We start from the raw sequence: 14,186 nt of genomic DNA, 5'->3' as shown, positions 1-14,186 counted from the left end.
CCAACAGCCTTCCTCCAAGAATTACTTCTTGCCCCCCTGGGGGAGACAGCGCCTCCAGTGAAGGAAACAAACGATTGTAGAGCAGGGTGGTGAGGGCAGTAGAGAAAGAGGCAGAGCTGCAGTCACTCCACCGCCCATGGCTGGGGAGGCCCGCGGTGTGGGCGGCATCTGGAAGACTTCAGGAGGAAGATGGAGGTGCTGCAGACCCCCAAGGGCTAATCAGGGCTGCCTGGCAGCCACAGGGAGGGCCGTCCCCACAGACAGGCACAGGGGCTGTGGGGCCGTGTGCCCGCTCCAAGTGGGTGCGGGTGGGGAGGCCCAGGTGGGCAGGGCCAGTGAGGGGGGCCTCGGACGCCGAGCCTGAGAGCAGACCTTATCCCGAGGACCGTGGGCACACAAAAAGTCTTAAAGAAGGAGAATGACTGGGCCGTCTTTATACGTTTTCCAGTCCGTTCAGGCTTTTGTGTGGATGAGGCAGGGAAATCAGGTCTGAGAACTATAGAATTTGTAGAAGTTGAAGCCAGAAATATGAGGACTTGGGCGCAGTGGCCTGTGAGGATGAGCGAGGAAGGAGAGGGCTTTTGGAGGCAGGATGAAGTGAAACCGTTCATGCGACAACACCTGGCATGTTGCAGGTAACTGATAAAAGGGCTTATTCCTAAAACCAACTGTTTGGGACCATATAGGAGCTGGGCACTGCAGCAGCTTCTCAGCAGCCTCAGAACTAGATTGCTCAAGCCCTTCAGTGGCCCAAGGTTTGATATCTGTTAAGTCAATGTTATTCTTTGAGGTAACACTGGGCAGAGTACACCTAGCTGGTGAGCTGCGAGGGGACGGCCCGGGCTGCTCCTTGGTTGAGCCCCAACCGCTGAGCTGAATGAGCCCAGGAATTACGTGCAAGGCCTCTGCAGGGTTTTTTGCACCGACTGTCCATGTCCGCTTACCTCTCGGCTCCAGTCAGCCTGAATCCACTGCCTACATCGCCGGTTGCACGAGCCTCTCCTTCTGCCTGGGTTTGCTCTCCTCTGGGAATGAACTCATCTGCTACCCAGACCTTTGAGAGAGGACCACACACTCGCTCCTGTTTGTCTCTAGTTCTCAGGAAATTAGTCTGCTTAGGGATTACCCACATGAAGCTTTTCACTTCCTGCCTGTTAGGAGCTTGGAGGACGATGAAGAAACTAAAAGATGGCAGCAGAGATATACTCTGTGGGGGAAATGAGGAACGTTAATGTAGGAACGGACTTTCTGTTAAGCGCAGGAGCAGGGGTCGGTGGTCTTTTGGCCATGGAAGGGCTGTTTCCCGATCCTGGAGGCCAGGGAAGAATTCCAGGAGGTTGGCCGGCCAGGGTGCTGCTACGGCTGGTCCCGCTGCTCTCTGTGCTGGGCAGCTGGCAGCAGCATCCGCCCAGAGAGCCGCCCGAGCAGCCCTTGGGGTGTACAGGGAGCTGTCTGTCCACAGCCTGGGGCCCTATGACACATGCTAACACACAGTCTCTCTAGCTGTATGCAGAGCACACATGCTGTGTGTGATAAGATGGCTTTGAAGTAAAGATGAATGCTCGTCTGCCTGCTCTGAATCAAATCCATCTACTGGGGGCCACCTCCTCCATGCTCATCATAGAACACCCCTTTATGACAGAGTAGAACATCCCTTCCAGCCCCTTTCAAGGCATTCTGAAGCCTGCCACAGTGACAGCAGGAACCGAGGGCTGCCAGCCTCCATCCCAGCCACCCCTGGTATGCCCCTCTCTTTGGCTTCCCTTGTCTCAGCCTCACTTGGCCTCCCGCATTGGCCGTCTGCTCAGCCTACCTCCAGTTGGACTGACAACTGAGTCTCAGACTGTTTACCTTGGCTCTGTCATAAGGCCTCGAGAACACTGCTTTGTGAAACTGCCCTCTGCGTGTTTGCCATGAAACTTGGGCAAAGGGCCTTGGCCCTATGCCTGCCCAGGGTGTAGGATTTGGATTCAGCTGGGCTCACAGAGCTTTCCAGATTCTACTTATTTGTCAGGAGAAGGTGGAAACAGCAGTGCTGAGAGGAAACCAGAGCTGAGGACGATTAAGGAGCTTGCTAGGGAGCCCTCAGATGTCCCAGCGAGGCCAGAACTTCTGACATGGCTTGCATTTCCCTCCAGGCAGGGGCTACCCAACTATTGAAAGGACATCTCCTATGAGAGCTGACTCATGGGTTTTGGTATCAGCGGGAGGTCTTCAGCGGCTTGCCACAGTCCTCACATAGTTCCCACTTAAAAAATAACTGGATTAGGAGCTCCTTGACAAAGTGAATTAATTCTGAGCTCCCTTGATGATAGATAGCTGTTCTGTCCAGTATGGTAGCCACTAGACACATGTGACTATTTAAAACTAAATAGTTTAAGATCAAATAAAATTAGAAGTCTAGTTCCTCAGTTACTACTTTCTAGTGTTCAATAGCCACTGTCAGCAAGTGGCCACCATGTTATATAACAGATACAGAATGTTTCCATCATTGCAGAAAGTCCTGCTGGACGGTGCTGTTATATAGCATTCGGCTAACTAGAAAGAAGGAAACATCTTAAGCCAAAAGAACTCACTCCTTAATTTAGAGAAACAATTATAATCCAAGGGAAATAAGGTTTTTAGAATGTTCGGTTGATGGCGTGACATTGGATAGGTTTGGTGAAGGATCAGAAGACATGGGCAATATCCCCTGCTGTTTTCTGACGCAAGCTCGAACAGACACTACCCAGCCAAGTGGTCAGTTCTTATTCCCACAGGGTCCTCATGTTCTGGACTCTTGCCTTGGCTCCCAGGCGTCTGAAACAGTTAATGACCAAGATAACACGACAGAGAACAATATTGTGCTTGAATTGTTCAGCAAAATATAAAACGAGTGACATGGAATACGACAACTGACAGTACGTTTCAAAGTGTATAGTAAAAATCCCACGTAACAAGTGTCGGCAGTCACCACGCTCTGAGTTGTCTGCCATTTTGCAATAGCCCCGTTGCGCTCAGCCCATGGAGCAAGTGTTCATGCTCCTTTGAGCTCTGTCCTGGGTCCTGTTCTCTCTTCACTCTCCACATTCCCCTGAGTGCGACTTGACTTCACACACGAGCCACATGCTCATGGTTCCCAAGTCTGTATTTCTAGCCCCAGACCACTCTCCCATGCTCCAGACCTCTGAATTCAAATGCCCACTAATAATCTCCAGCTGGCCATGCCACAGACACTCCAAACTCATCCCCAGGTCGCCCAGCCACACTGCACCCTCCTCAGGTCCTGGCTTCACCCACGGCAATGCTCTTCAAACTAGAAGCCAGAGCCTGGGTGTCATCCTTGACCTGGGCATGGAAATCCTCTCAGTCACCAAGTCCTGTTGATGCTGACTCCCAAATAACTTCTTGAATTTATTGACTTGACCCCTTCCTTCTCTACTCTCTTAGTTTATCTTTCAGAGCCTGGTCATGAAACCATTTCCTAGTCATTCTCCTTGGTGCATTCCATGCTTCACACTGCAGCCATAACAGCCTTCGGCCACCTGACAGTGTCCCTCCATGGCTCAAAACCTTCCATGCCTCCCTGTTACACTTGTCCAAATGACTTTCTTTTTACTTATTTATTCTTTTATTAGTTTCAGGTGTTCAAAACAACATCATAATTAGATATTTACACCCCTTATAAAGTGAGAACCCTCCAGGTCTACTACCCATCTGACATCATATATGGCTGTTACAATACCATTGACTATATTCCCTGTGCTGTACTTTACATCCTGTGACTATATATAAATATATACATATATTTATATATGTATTTAATTATATATATTTAACATAATTACATATATATATTTAATTATAATTTATATATAATTTATATATATATATATTTAATTATAATTGACATTCAATATTATTCTACTTCAGCTTCAGGACTTTGTGTAGTCACAAGCTCATCTTGATTTGGCCCTGATTACATCTCCAGCTGCTTCTCTTACCTTCTCTCCCTCGTACAATATTCTGCAAATAAACGTAGCTTCATTTAGTTCCAGGAATCCATCATGCTTAACTTTGCATTGGGATCTTTGCACACTCCATTTCCAGAAACACTTTCACCTCTCCATGGCTTCTTTCCTCATTTTTCTCCATGGTTTATTTAGTTTAAATGTCATTTTTCCCCCAAGAAAACTCCCCCCAACTCCCCAGTGTGGGGCTAACTAGCCCTGTCATATACCCATTGAAGTGGATTGAATGATGGCCCCCCAAAAGACAAGTCCACATTCCAGCTCCCAGAACCTGTGAATACTACCCTAATTGGACAAAGGGTCTTTGCAGATATAACTAAAGATCTTGAGATCAGATCACTCTGGTTTCTCCAGGTGGGCTCTAAATACAATGGCAAGTGTCTTCACAAGAAACACAGAGAGAGGAGAAAACGGATATGTGACTAAAGAGACAAAGATTGGAGCTGTGCAGCCCTAAGCGGAGGAGTGTCTGGAACTACCAGGAGCCAGGACAGGTAAGGAAGGACTCTTCCCTAGAACCTTCTGAGGAAGCGTGGCCCTGCTGACACCTTGATTTCAGACATCTAGCCTCCAGCACTGTGAGAGAATACATTTCTGTTGTTATAAGCCACCTGGTTTGGTTGACTTGTTTCAGCAGCCCTAGGGAACTAACGCACCTCCCCTTAACTTCTGATACCGCTTATCACAATGCCTCAAAGTGGCCTCTGTCCTTGTTTGTCTTCCTAATTTGCAATGTTTCATGAGGCCAGAAACATGCATATGTTTACAATTGCATCCCCAACACTGGCTCAGGACCTGGTACAGATTAAGAAATCAGTAAGCATTTGATGTATGAATGAAGCAGTGTTGACTGATATGCACAAGATAAGCTTTGGGGAGGAGATGGACTTGAGTTGGTCTGATGAAACGGGCAAGATTTGGGTAACACTGGGAATGGGAGTGGTTATTACCAGTAATAGGAGCCAAACTAACGTGGGCCTGGAGATGAGGATGTGAATAATACTCGAGCTCATAGAGACCAGCCTGCTTACAGCAAGGGGTTTCTAGGGCAAAGCCAGGTGATCTCCAGGGTGATAGAAGCTTCTCCTGTAGGCCAGACTTCCCTGGAAGGTGCACTCAGCACCTTTGTTTGCTGCAAAGCAGCCACAGTTTGTCATGCCACCTGTTCTCCCCAGAATGGCTGGCAGATCTGGAGTCTCAGAGCAGCCCACCACAGCATACATATGTTATCATGTTCTTTGAGTGCCATGGCTGGAAAAAGACTGGGAAATACTGCTAAGATGAGGGACCATTAATGCTTCTTGAGCTGAAACATGAATAGGACCAGCTACATAATTTGTGGGCCACAGTACAAAATAAAAATGTGGACCTCTGATTCAAATACCATTAAGAATTTCAGGATGGCAAGAGCAGAGCCTCAAAGTGTGGAGCCCCTCTAAATGTGGGGTTCTGTGTAATTGCACAGGTCTCACACCCATGAAGTGGACGCTGACCATGGAAGAGAGATTTGCTCAAATGGATGCGAAGTCATGTGAAATGGGTTGAAATTGTAGGGGCCATGTCAGGGGATGAGGTAAGGGGATCTACTGCAGTAACCCAGGAAGGTGGGGGTAAGGAGGCCCTGGCTAAGATGGTTTCATGGGAGTGCAAAGGGAGGAAAAAGGCAAATCAAAGAGATGCTATGTGCTCAGAGTCAGAGATGCTTCTGGGTCTTGCCAGACTTCTCAGAGCACAGGGAGGCATCAGGGAAGCCCTCAGGAATTGGGGAACATCAGTGTGTCATTGGCCTTTTGCTGGGAGCTGCAGCAGGCAGGAACGACTAGAGCTCAGCAGAGGCGATGGGAATGAACACGGGCATTTCACTCCACAAAGGAACCTCCTAGAGATTTCAGGTAGCTGCCTAATAACTTCTGCTGTCATGAGGGAGTTGCATAGGAAAGGTGGTGGGAGAGGGCAGCCCTCAAATGCTTTTAGGGGCCGGGATGTGTGAGGATGGCAAGTGCTGGGGACCGAGCCAGCTCACGACTGTCCACAGGTGACAGCCACTGTGCAGCCTCAGCTGCACACGGTTATGTAGGAGCCCAGGGGCATAGTGGCCAGAGCTTCAGATTTTTAATGAGAAGCCAAAGATTCACAATGTGAAATTGTCTTTATTTTTTAAGTGCTGACAATTAAGCAAATGTTTTCTTATAAATACTATAAACCAAGCAACACACACCCATGGGCCAACCTGGCTCTGGCCTCAGCTAGCAGCCTCTGTACAGGACACAGTGGATAAGAACTGGGGTGAGTTCAAGTCCCCCTCTGCCACTTGGCCAGCTGTGGTCCTCAGGCAGAGTCCTGCTAAGCCTCGCTTTTCTGTATAATGGGGACAATTGTAACATTAATCCTGCAGGGTGGTGGTGAGGATTAAGTGACATCTTTCAGGTAAAGCACAGATGACAGTATGTATAATAAAAACTACATAAGTGTTGGTGTTGCTGTTCTTAAGTCTCTACTATGTGTGAGCTTCTGTGCTGTGCACTTGGTGTATTTTATTTTATGCTCACAACCGCACCATCAAGCAGGTTTTCTCACAGTATACCTATATCCCACAAGTGGGGTGGCAAGACAGGCTCAGAGATAGGAAGTCCCTTGCCTCAACTCATGGGCTGTAAGTCTGAGCAAGAATTCAGATCTCATTATTTCTGCCTCCAAAGGTGCTGCTTTTTAAATAGTGGTTCTTACCCTGTACTGACTCCTGTATTTTTATTTTGGAGGTTCCTAGAAAAAATGTTCTAGCCAATAGTACTTTTCAAAGAACATTTTAGTAACAAGACAAACTCCAAAAAGGAAAAAAAAAAAGTGTCCTCTAATCAAACTCTCTCAAAACAAAAGTAGTGAAAGCTGCTGGCTCATCCCCCACCCCCATCCAAGGACTCTTAAATAGCATTGTTTAGGGGAACACATTACTCTTTGTATTTTCCTGATTCTCCAGGTTGTCCCCTGCATTCCTAGTCTGCCTCAGGGGGGAAGGAGTTGACAGTTTAATGGACAAGAGACCTAAGCACAGTCCCCTAAGGCAAGAGTTTAACAGGTAGGACGTCATGCCTTTATTGAGCAGACCAACTCCCTCGGGATGCTGAGCAACGGTGACAGGTGTCAGAGCCTCACAGGGGGCCCTCGGGCCTCTGAGCCCTGGAAGGCAATTAGGTACGGCTCCGTGGTAGACACTCCATGTTTGTCCTCCATCTGCAGACTGACCATTACATCTCCCATTTGTCTTGGGGACTTCACACTCTGGAGCTGTCTACCGAGAATCTTCCAGCAATCAGAATTTCTTTTCTCAAAAAAAAGAAAAGGGAAGAAAAGATTCGCCTTGTTTGTAGATCTGAAAGTAGCAGGCATTTTCACGCATTCCTGGAACAAAGTCTGGGCGTTTGAGTTGGGAGTGGAATTGTGGTCGGGGAGGTCCCAGCTGGGCACATCAGAGTGATGAAAGGCAAGGCAAATGGCTTTGGTTGATTCTTTTGGCAATAGTCATTCCAGGAGGGCTGAGAGCACGATGTTCTCAGGAACAGCCTTGACAATGACATGATTTGTTCCCTTCCAAAGCCGAAAATGGTATCTCAGCCTGCAACGGGGAGCATTCTTCCGAGCCTGTGGATGGGAGAGCAGATTTCGTCCTCCACAGCAGGAAATGAAAGCATTTAGCAGAGCGGACTCCAATCGAAATATCATCTGGCCAGAACACTTGCCTAAACAATACATATTTTGTGTTGGAGGAGTTTCTCTTCAGCCTTTTCATGGGTGGGATTTCAGACGAAGATGCCCCTCTTTCTCAATGACCAGATAGAAACAGAATATTGCCTCCATCCGAGAGGCACCACCCTGTGCTATTTCTGTAATTCGCGGCAGAAAAGAGGTCCTCAAGTTTGACCCAAGCCAGCTGATATTTTTGGCCCTAGGCTGATACCTACTTAAGTGGTTTTCTTCACTCTTTCCTGGTTTCTTTTAGAGAGTTGGAAGCATGTAAAGGAAGCCTCAGCGCTTTCTCAACGGGGGAAGCTAAAAGCTAATAGGCATTTACGCCATTTAGAAATAATAATGGTTGCAGCTAGCTAGCAGTTAATACTTACTATAAGTGATTGCCAATCTCGTGAGCTGCACAAACGCTACAGATAGAAATAGGTGAGGGCTCCCATGCTGTCTCCTTCAGTAAAGTGCATAGATTAAGCTTGACTCTGGCCAAAAAACAATGAGTCACCAGAGATGTGACCCCTACCCCCACTGAAATTACAGTAGAATGCAAGAGCACGTGCCCGCAGTCACACACAAGCACACCACACACCAAAAGACAGGCACAGTCCCCAATCTGTGCACTGTGCAAGTTCATTCTAAATCGATGGCTTGAATTCACGTCGCATTTGCCAATATAAATTATATACTAAAGGCGGAGTAAGTTCTTGGGCTGGCCAACCACAGCCCATTTGCTTCTTCAGACAACTGGAGGATTTGTCCACTTTTTGTAACTTTGTTTCTATGGACTAATGTATTGATCCCCATGTCCTCGTAGTAAGCCCCAGAAGCTCTACATCACCATCCTACTGGAGGGAATGCCCCCTCCTCTCTCTTTTTACTGGGATTCTGCTTTCTTAGGGGTTCCCATGGGGTGGGGAGATGGTACCTGGCTTTGGTGGGAGTAGAGATAGGTGGCATGTCCACCTGAGCCAGGTGGACATGCCACAGCAGGGAGGCCTTCAGGGCATGGAAGGAGCGGGTCATTCTAGGAAGGAGTTTCAATCTTAGGTGGCATTTACTAGTAGTCATGGGGCCTCTGACAACACCTCCTAATGAGCCCCTCTGCCTGCAGGGACCCTCCGAAGCTCAGTTTCCACATCTGGAAAATGAAAACAACAACAATACTAAATAATGCTTCCCACATGGGGTAGTGAAGGTAACGAGATGGGGTATGAGAAAGGGCCTAATGTGATGACACGCTGTCACATAGCTGGCATTCAGGAAATACTGAGTCTGTGTCTGTTAGAGAAAGAAGCAGCATGTACGGAAGCACAAGCAAGTACAAATACGCTGAGTACAAGCTATATACAGGCTGAGAAATAGGTGTGGGGTAATTTGGATGTGAAGTACTTTGTGGGCTAGCTGATAAAGTTATCCAGGAACACTCTGGGACACTTCTATGTGGATGCCCCTTCCAGGGCGTATCTCTCAGCATAGCCAGGCTTTTTTGGGTTCTTCCTGATGGTGTGGGTTTGGATCCAGGAACACTCTGGGACACTTCTATGTGGATGCCCCTTCCAAGGCGTATCTCTCAGCATAGCCAGGCTTTTTTGGGTTCTTCCTGATGGTGTGGGTTTGGTCAGGGCTTCTGTGCGGGGCTCTTGGCTCTGCTTCTGTTGCTGCTGATAAGAGGGTGCTTAGCTCCGCCCATGGAGGGTTGCAAGATTTAGCAAGTAAAAATACAGAATGCTCAGTTAAATTTGAATTTTAAACAAATAATGGATGATTGTTTAGTATAAGTATGTCTTATATATCATTTGGGATGTACTTATGCTAAAACAAATTCATTGCTTATCTGAGATTACAATTGAACTAAGTGTCCTGTATTGTATTTGGAGGCCCTACCCAGTCACCCCAACTTGTAAGGGACCAACGGCAGAACTCAGCCGGATACCCCACACCGATACCTTGGGGAAGAGGGGTACACCCTGGGTGGTTGAATCAACTCAGGAAAAATAGCCAGGCCAAGGATTTCTGTTGTCAACGGAGGTTTATCAGCTCCCCCTTCCTCAGTTCTCCCCACTGAACCAAGGACTGTTCTTGTGGAAACACCAAGATTGATGCGCCTGAGCTGTGGTAGCTTTGGAAATTCAGCCCCAGAGGGAGAGTGCTGCCTGCCCTGAACAAGGACCTGAAAGAAATTTCATGTGACCATGGGTCAGGAGTTTCTCCAGAGTTCAGTCCCCTGCCTCAGAGTCATGCGTGAGAGCATCAACTCTACTGCTCCCCTCGGCACCCACCAGTTTTGCTTCCTGATGGACAGAGGGAACCTTTCGTTGGCTCTATGCTCTTTGGAGATGGAGCTTAGTAAATCCTCAGGACAACAACTTGGCTTGAAGAGGAAGACATGTGGAGACAAAAGAGAACCTTGGAAATGTAAAAATAGTGGTATCATTGACAGAAGTTTGTAGGGAGGTGATGTTAGAAGACATGTAAAACCACTGATTTCTTAATCTTATATAGAGGGGAGGAAACCAATGCTGTTGAAAGCTAATGGAACAAAATCCAAGTATGTAGTGTAGCGTTATACACATGACCAATAGAAAAACTTTTAAAAAATGATAAAACTAAGCAAACTCAAGAAATGGGCAGTAGTGTAACAAAGCCAAAGAGAGTGTAAGCGGTATTCATTCTTCATTTTTTAGAATAGGGAGTTAAAAAAGGTGATACAAGTTTATAAAAACATATAAGTGTATCAGTTAGCTTTTGATAGGTTATACTGAGGCAACAAACATTGCCCAAATATTAAAACAGTGGGTTATTGTTTTGCTTATATCTCACGTCTGTGTCTGTGACTGCCAGCCTCCAAGATGGCCACCAGGTCCCTGCCACTTGGGATGCACACCTTTGTGTAGGCCCCTCCCACTTGGTATCAGAGTTGGTGTCCATAACCAATACAATACGGAAGAAGTGAAGACTTCTAAAATTAGGTTTTAAAAGACTCTGTGGTTTCCATGGTGGGCACATGACATGCCACTCTTTCTCAGATCAATTTTCTTTGGAGGAAACCAGTTACCACATTGAGCAGCCCTATGGGAAGGTCCTTGTGGCGAGAAACTGAGACAGGCCTCCAGCAAACAGCCAGGTGAGTGAGTCACCTTGGAAGCTCCAGCCTCAAGCAAGCCTTTGGATTGCCACAGACCAAGGTGACCCCTTGACGGCAGCCTCCTCAGACCCTGAGCCAGAATCACCCTGCTAAGCTGCCCCCAGATTCCTCACCCTCAGGAGCTCTGAGAGAGAGTCGTATTTTTATTCAGTAAAATTAAAAAATATATATGTATATATTTATATGGTAAATATTTTTTAAGCCGCTGCTAAAATTTCGGGTAACTTGTTCTGCAGCAATAGGTACCTAATACAGTGGTCTTGGATTTGCTGGCACTGCTCTACACAACTTCTCAGTAGGAGACCCAGGAGGGAGCAGTGGGCCCTGGAACACCTGTTCTCAGGGCAGAGAGGAAGAGCCAGCGGGGAGTGGAATTTCACAGGGTGTGAAACCTTCTGCTTAGAACTGGCATAGGTGCCTATCGCTCACATTTCATTGGTCGAAGCAATGACAAGGTTGAGTCTGTTTAGGGAGCAGGGAGGCATGTTCCTTCCACAAGGAGGGTCTGCAATAGGCTGGGATGGATTGTTCTCTTACTGGGAACGAAGGCATCGGTAGTTGGGCATTATAATACATTCTGTCCCAAGAGGCATGATGTGTATGCTAATAGAGGACTAAAATGTTTCTGGAAGAATATTCAAGGAAGTGATAATGCTGGTTGTTTCTGGGGAAAGAGATATGGGTGTCTGAGAAATAAGGACATGAGGGAGACTTTTCACTATATGCTCTTTTGAATCTTTTAAATGAGATCTAAGTAAAGTCGGTACCTGTTAAAATGTTTACCTTAAACCAAAATTTAAAGTGGAAGGTGTGAGCCTTCTGTTTTGAATTCTGCTGCAACTGGAGAGACACCAGTTCATTATGGAGAGTGGAAAGGCAGGAGGGAGACACTTAGGTGTTTTGTTTAGGTCCTGTTAATATTTTTTAAAATAAAACAAACTTCTGCTTCCAGGAAGATGGCATAGATGTACTTTTCCCTATTTCCTCACTAAGGACAACTAAATTCCCTGGGCGTTACATCTAGAACAAACACTAGATGATTCTGGAAGATGGAGAGGAGAAGGCAGACCAGCCAGGCATGTCGGGACGTGAGAAACGACACTGTCACGAGTTCCGTGATTTTCTCTCTGGAGCCCACAAAGCCAGCAACCCAGAAAGGCCAACAGGAGCAGACAAAGAAAAAAAGAAAAGCCGGCTTTCTCTATCCAAAGGGAGAGGAAAGGAAGAGTCTCGAAAGACAGACAACTTTTCGACAATAATTGCTCCTTCAGCCAAATACCACAGAAGAGACTGTGGCCCCACGCCGATGCGTGCCCGCCAAGACCAGGTGGAAAATCTATACTTCCACCCTTGTGAGGCTATATCGAGGTGCCCCCCAGCCCTTCACAGGGGTACAGTCAGAGAAAGCCAAGTAGGGGGCCAGGACTTCAACTTCCCCTGGCCTGCACCCCCATCCCCACCTGAAGGTCAGGGAAGATCACACGGGGAGCAGGAACCTCCATTCTCACCCAGCCTAACGAGGAGCCCCCTCCCTCAGGCGTCAACAGAGGCCGAGCGGGGACCCTGGGTTTCACCTCCACCTGGCAGTAACGAGGTGGTCCCCTGCCCAAAACCTCCTGCTAGAGCAGTATCAGAAAAAGCCCCTTAAAACCAGAAGGTTTAAGTAAGCTCCAGAGTGGCGTTACGTATTTTGACATGCAGCTTACTGCTGGTTTCTGGTGGCTGTTATAACAGAGGACCACAAACTGGGTGGCTTAAGTGTATGCTCTCAGAGTTCTGGAGGCCAGAGTCTGAAAAGGGTGCCGGCAGGGCCGCTCTCCCTCTGGAAACTTCGGGGCGTAATCTGTTCTTTGCCGCTTCCGGTGTCTGGTGGCAGTTGCCATTCTTGGACTTGCTGCCACTTCACTCCCTTCTCTGTCACATTCTGTATCTTGGGTGTATTGATGCCAATAGCTTGGTTGTGATATTGTTCTACCGTTTTACAAGATGTTACCACTGGGGGAAGCTGAGGAAAGGGTAAAGGGACTCTCTCTCCATTATTTCTTAGCATCGCATGGGAATCTGCAATTGTCTCAAAAAGTTTAATTAAAAAACCTGAACGAAACTTTAAAAAACTGTGTTTCTGTATTACCTTTATAATTAAAAACAAAAATAAGCAATGTACTAGGAAATATGTATTGAACATAAATTACAAAAGGTCAGTATTATTATTGTAACATGATCTTTATGTCATTGTTAAGAACAGACAATGCGATAGAAACATAAAAGTGACAAACAAGTAATTCTCAAACTAAGATGTGCAAATGGCCAGTATGCAGTGTGATCATGAGTTCCATCAGCTTCCCTTCCAGTTATCGCCCCCTTTCACTCTTAAAACACTCCTGACTGGACCACCCGTTCCTTGATCATCTAACTTATAAACCAATAAAAAGATGTTCACCTTTACAAGTGGTGAGAGTGCACACTGACTCCAGTTTTCTGGACGGTGATTTATCAGGATGTATTAAAAACCTTGAAAAAGTATATTCTTAGGAACAGCGAGTCCATTGCTAGAAAATTAGATGACCACACCAAGATGTATGTTTAAGGATTTTCGCCGAAATGTTATATATACATTGAAAACAATTAAAACAGCAAATGTCCATTAATATATAAATAATGGTACATATATACATGCACGTGTGATGGACTTTTATGTAGCCATTCATATATATATATGTATATATGTATATAACTAAATATTAATAATAGCATATCTTGGTAAGCAAGTTACTTGTTAATGCTTATTTTCTTATGTATGCTATTCTGTGGTTTTTAAATTAATTTCAAAAGTCATATACAATTTTTATCCCAATACAGCAAATCTATTTTAAAAACATCCTGAGAAAATTGTATCTAGAAGTTCAAGGTAGCCTCAAGGAGATTAAGTGAAGCAAGAAAATGCAAAGTGTCACCTAGGAAAGTGGCCTCCACAGGGTGTGGGAATTGATTCTAGCCTCTAAGAACTTGGTTAAGGCTGGGTTTGGTCAACCTGAAAAGGATGGTCACCTTGCTGGTCTGTTTCTGAGTGCCGTGGTGGCTGCATTCAGAATTAGAACATATAAGACCGGCACTTTCTACGCTATAAAATGCTGTGAAAATGTAGGTTGCCACTCACAGCACAGGTGGCCTCTCCATGCTGCTGAGATGGGATTTAAGGCATCCCTGGGACCCCAACGAGCCAGCAGGGTCCTTGATGCTCGTGATCGGGCTGCTCTGGCGTGTAGTTCACATTCAGACCTCTAGCCATC

The 14,186-nt window shown here is 46.4% G+C and overlaps 1 long non-coding RNA gene across 1 annotated transcript in view; it reads left to right on the top strand.

The window, feature by feature from the left end:
• The window catches only part of LOC109386802 (uncharacterized), a 40,649-nt gene that overhangs the window by 19,009 nt on the left and 7,454 nt on the right, over positions 1-14,186 (top strand). The window contains exon 2 of the long non-coding RNA XR_002124848.1: positions 4,365-4,504. This is a non-coding gene — a long non-coding RNA (uncharacterized LOC109386802). The remainder of the gene's footprint in view (positions 1-4,364; positions 4,505-14,186) is intronic.

The sequence above is a fragment of the Hipposideros armiger genome, unplaced genomic scaffold (genome assembly GCF_001890085.2).
Source record: "Hipposideros armiger isolate ML-2016 unplaced genomic scaffold, ASM189008v1 scaffold_139, whole genome shotgun sequence".
In the NCBI taxonomy this organism is placed as follows: domain Eukaryota; kingdom Metazoa; phylum Chordata; class Mammalia; order Chiroptera; family Hipposideridae; genus Hipposideros; species Hipposideros armiger.
This window is presented reverse-complemented; position numbering and strand designations above follow the sequence as displayed.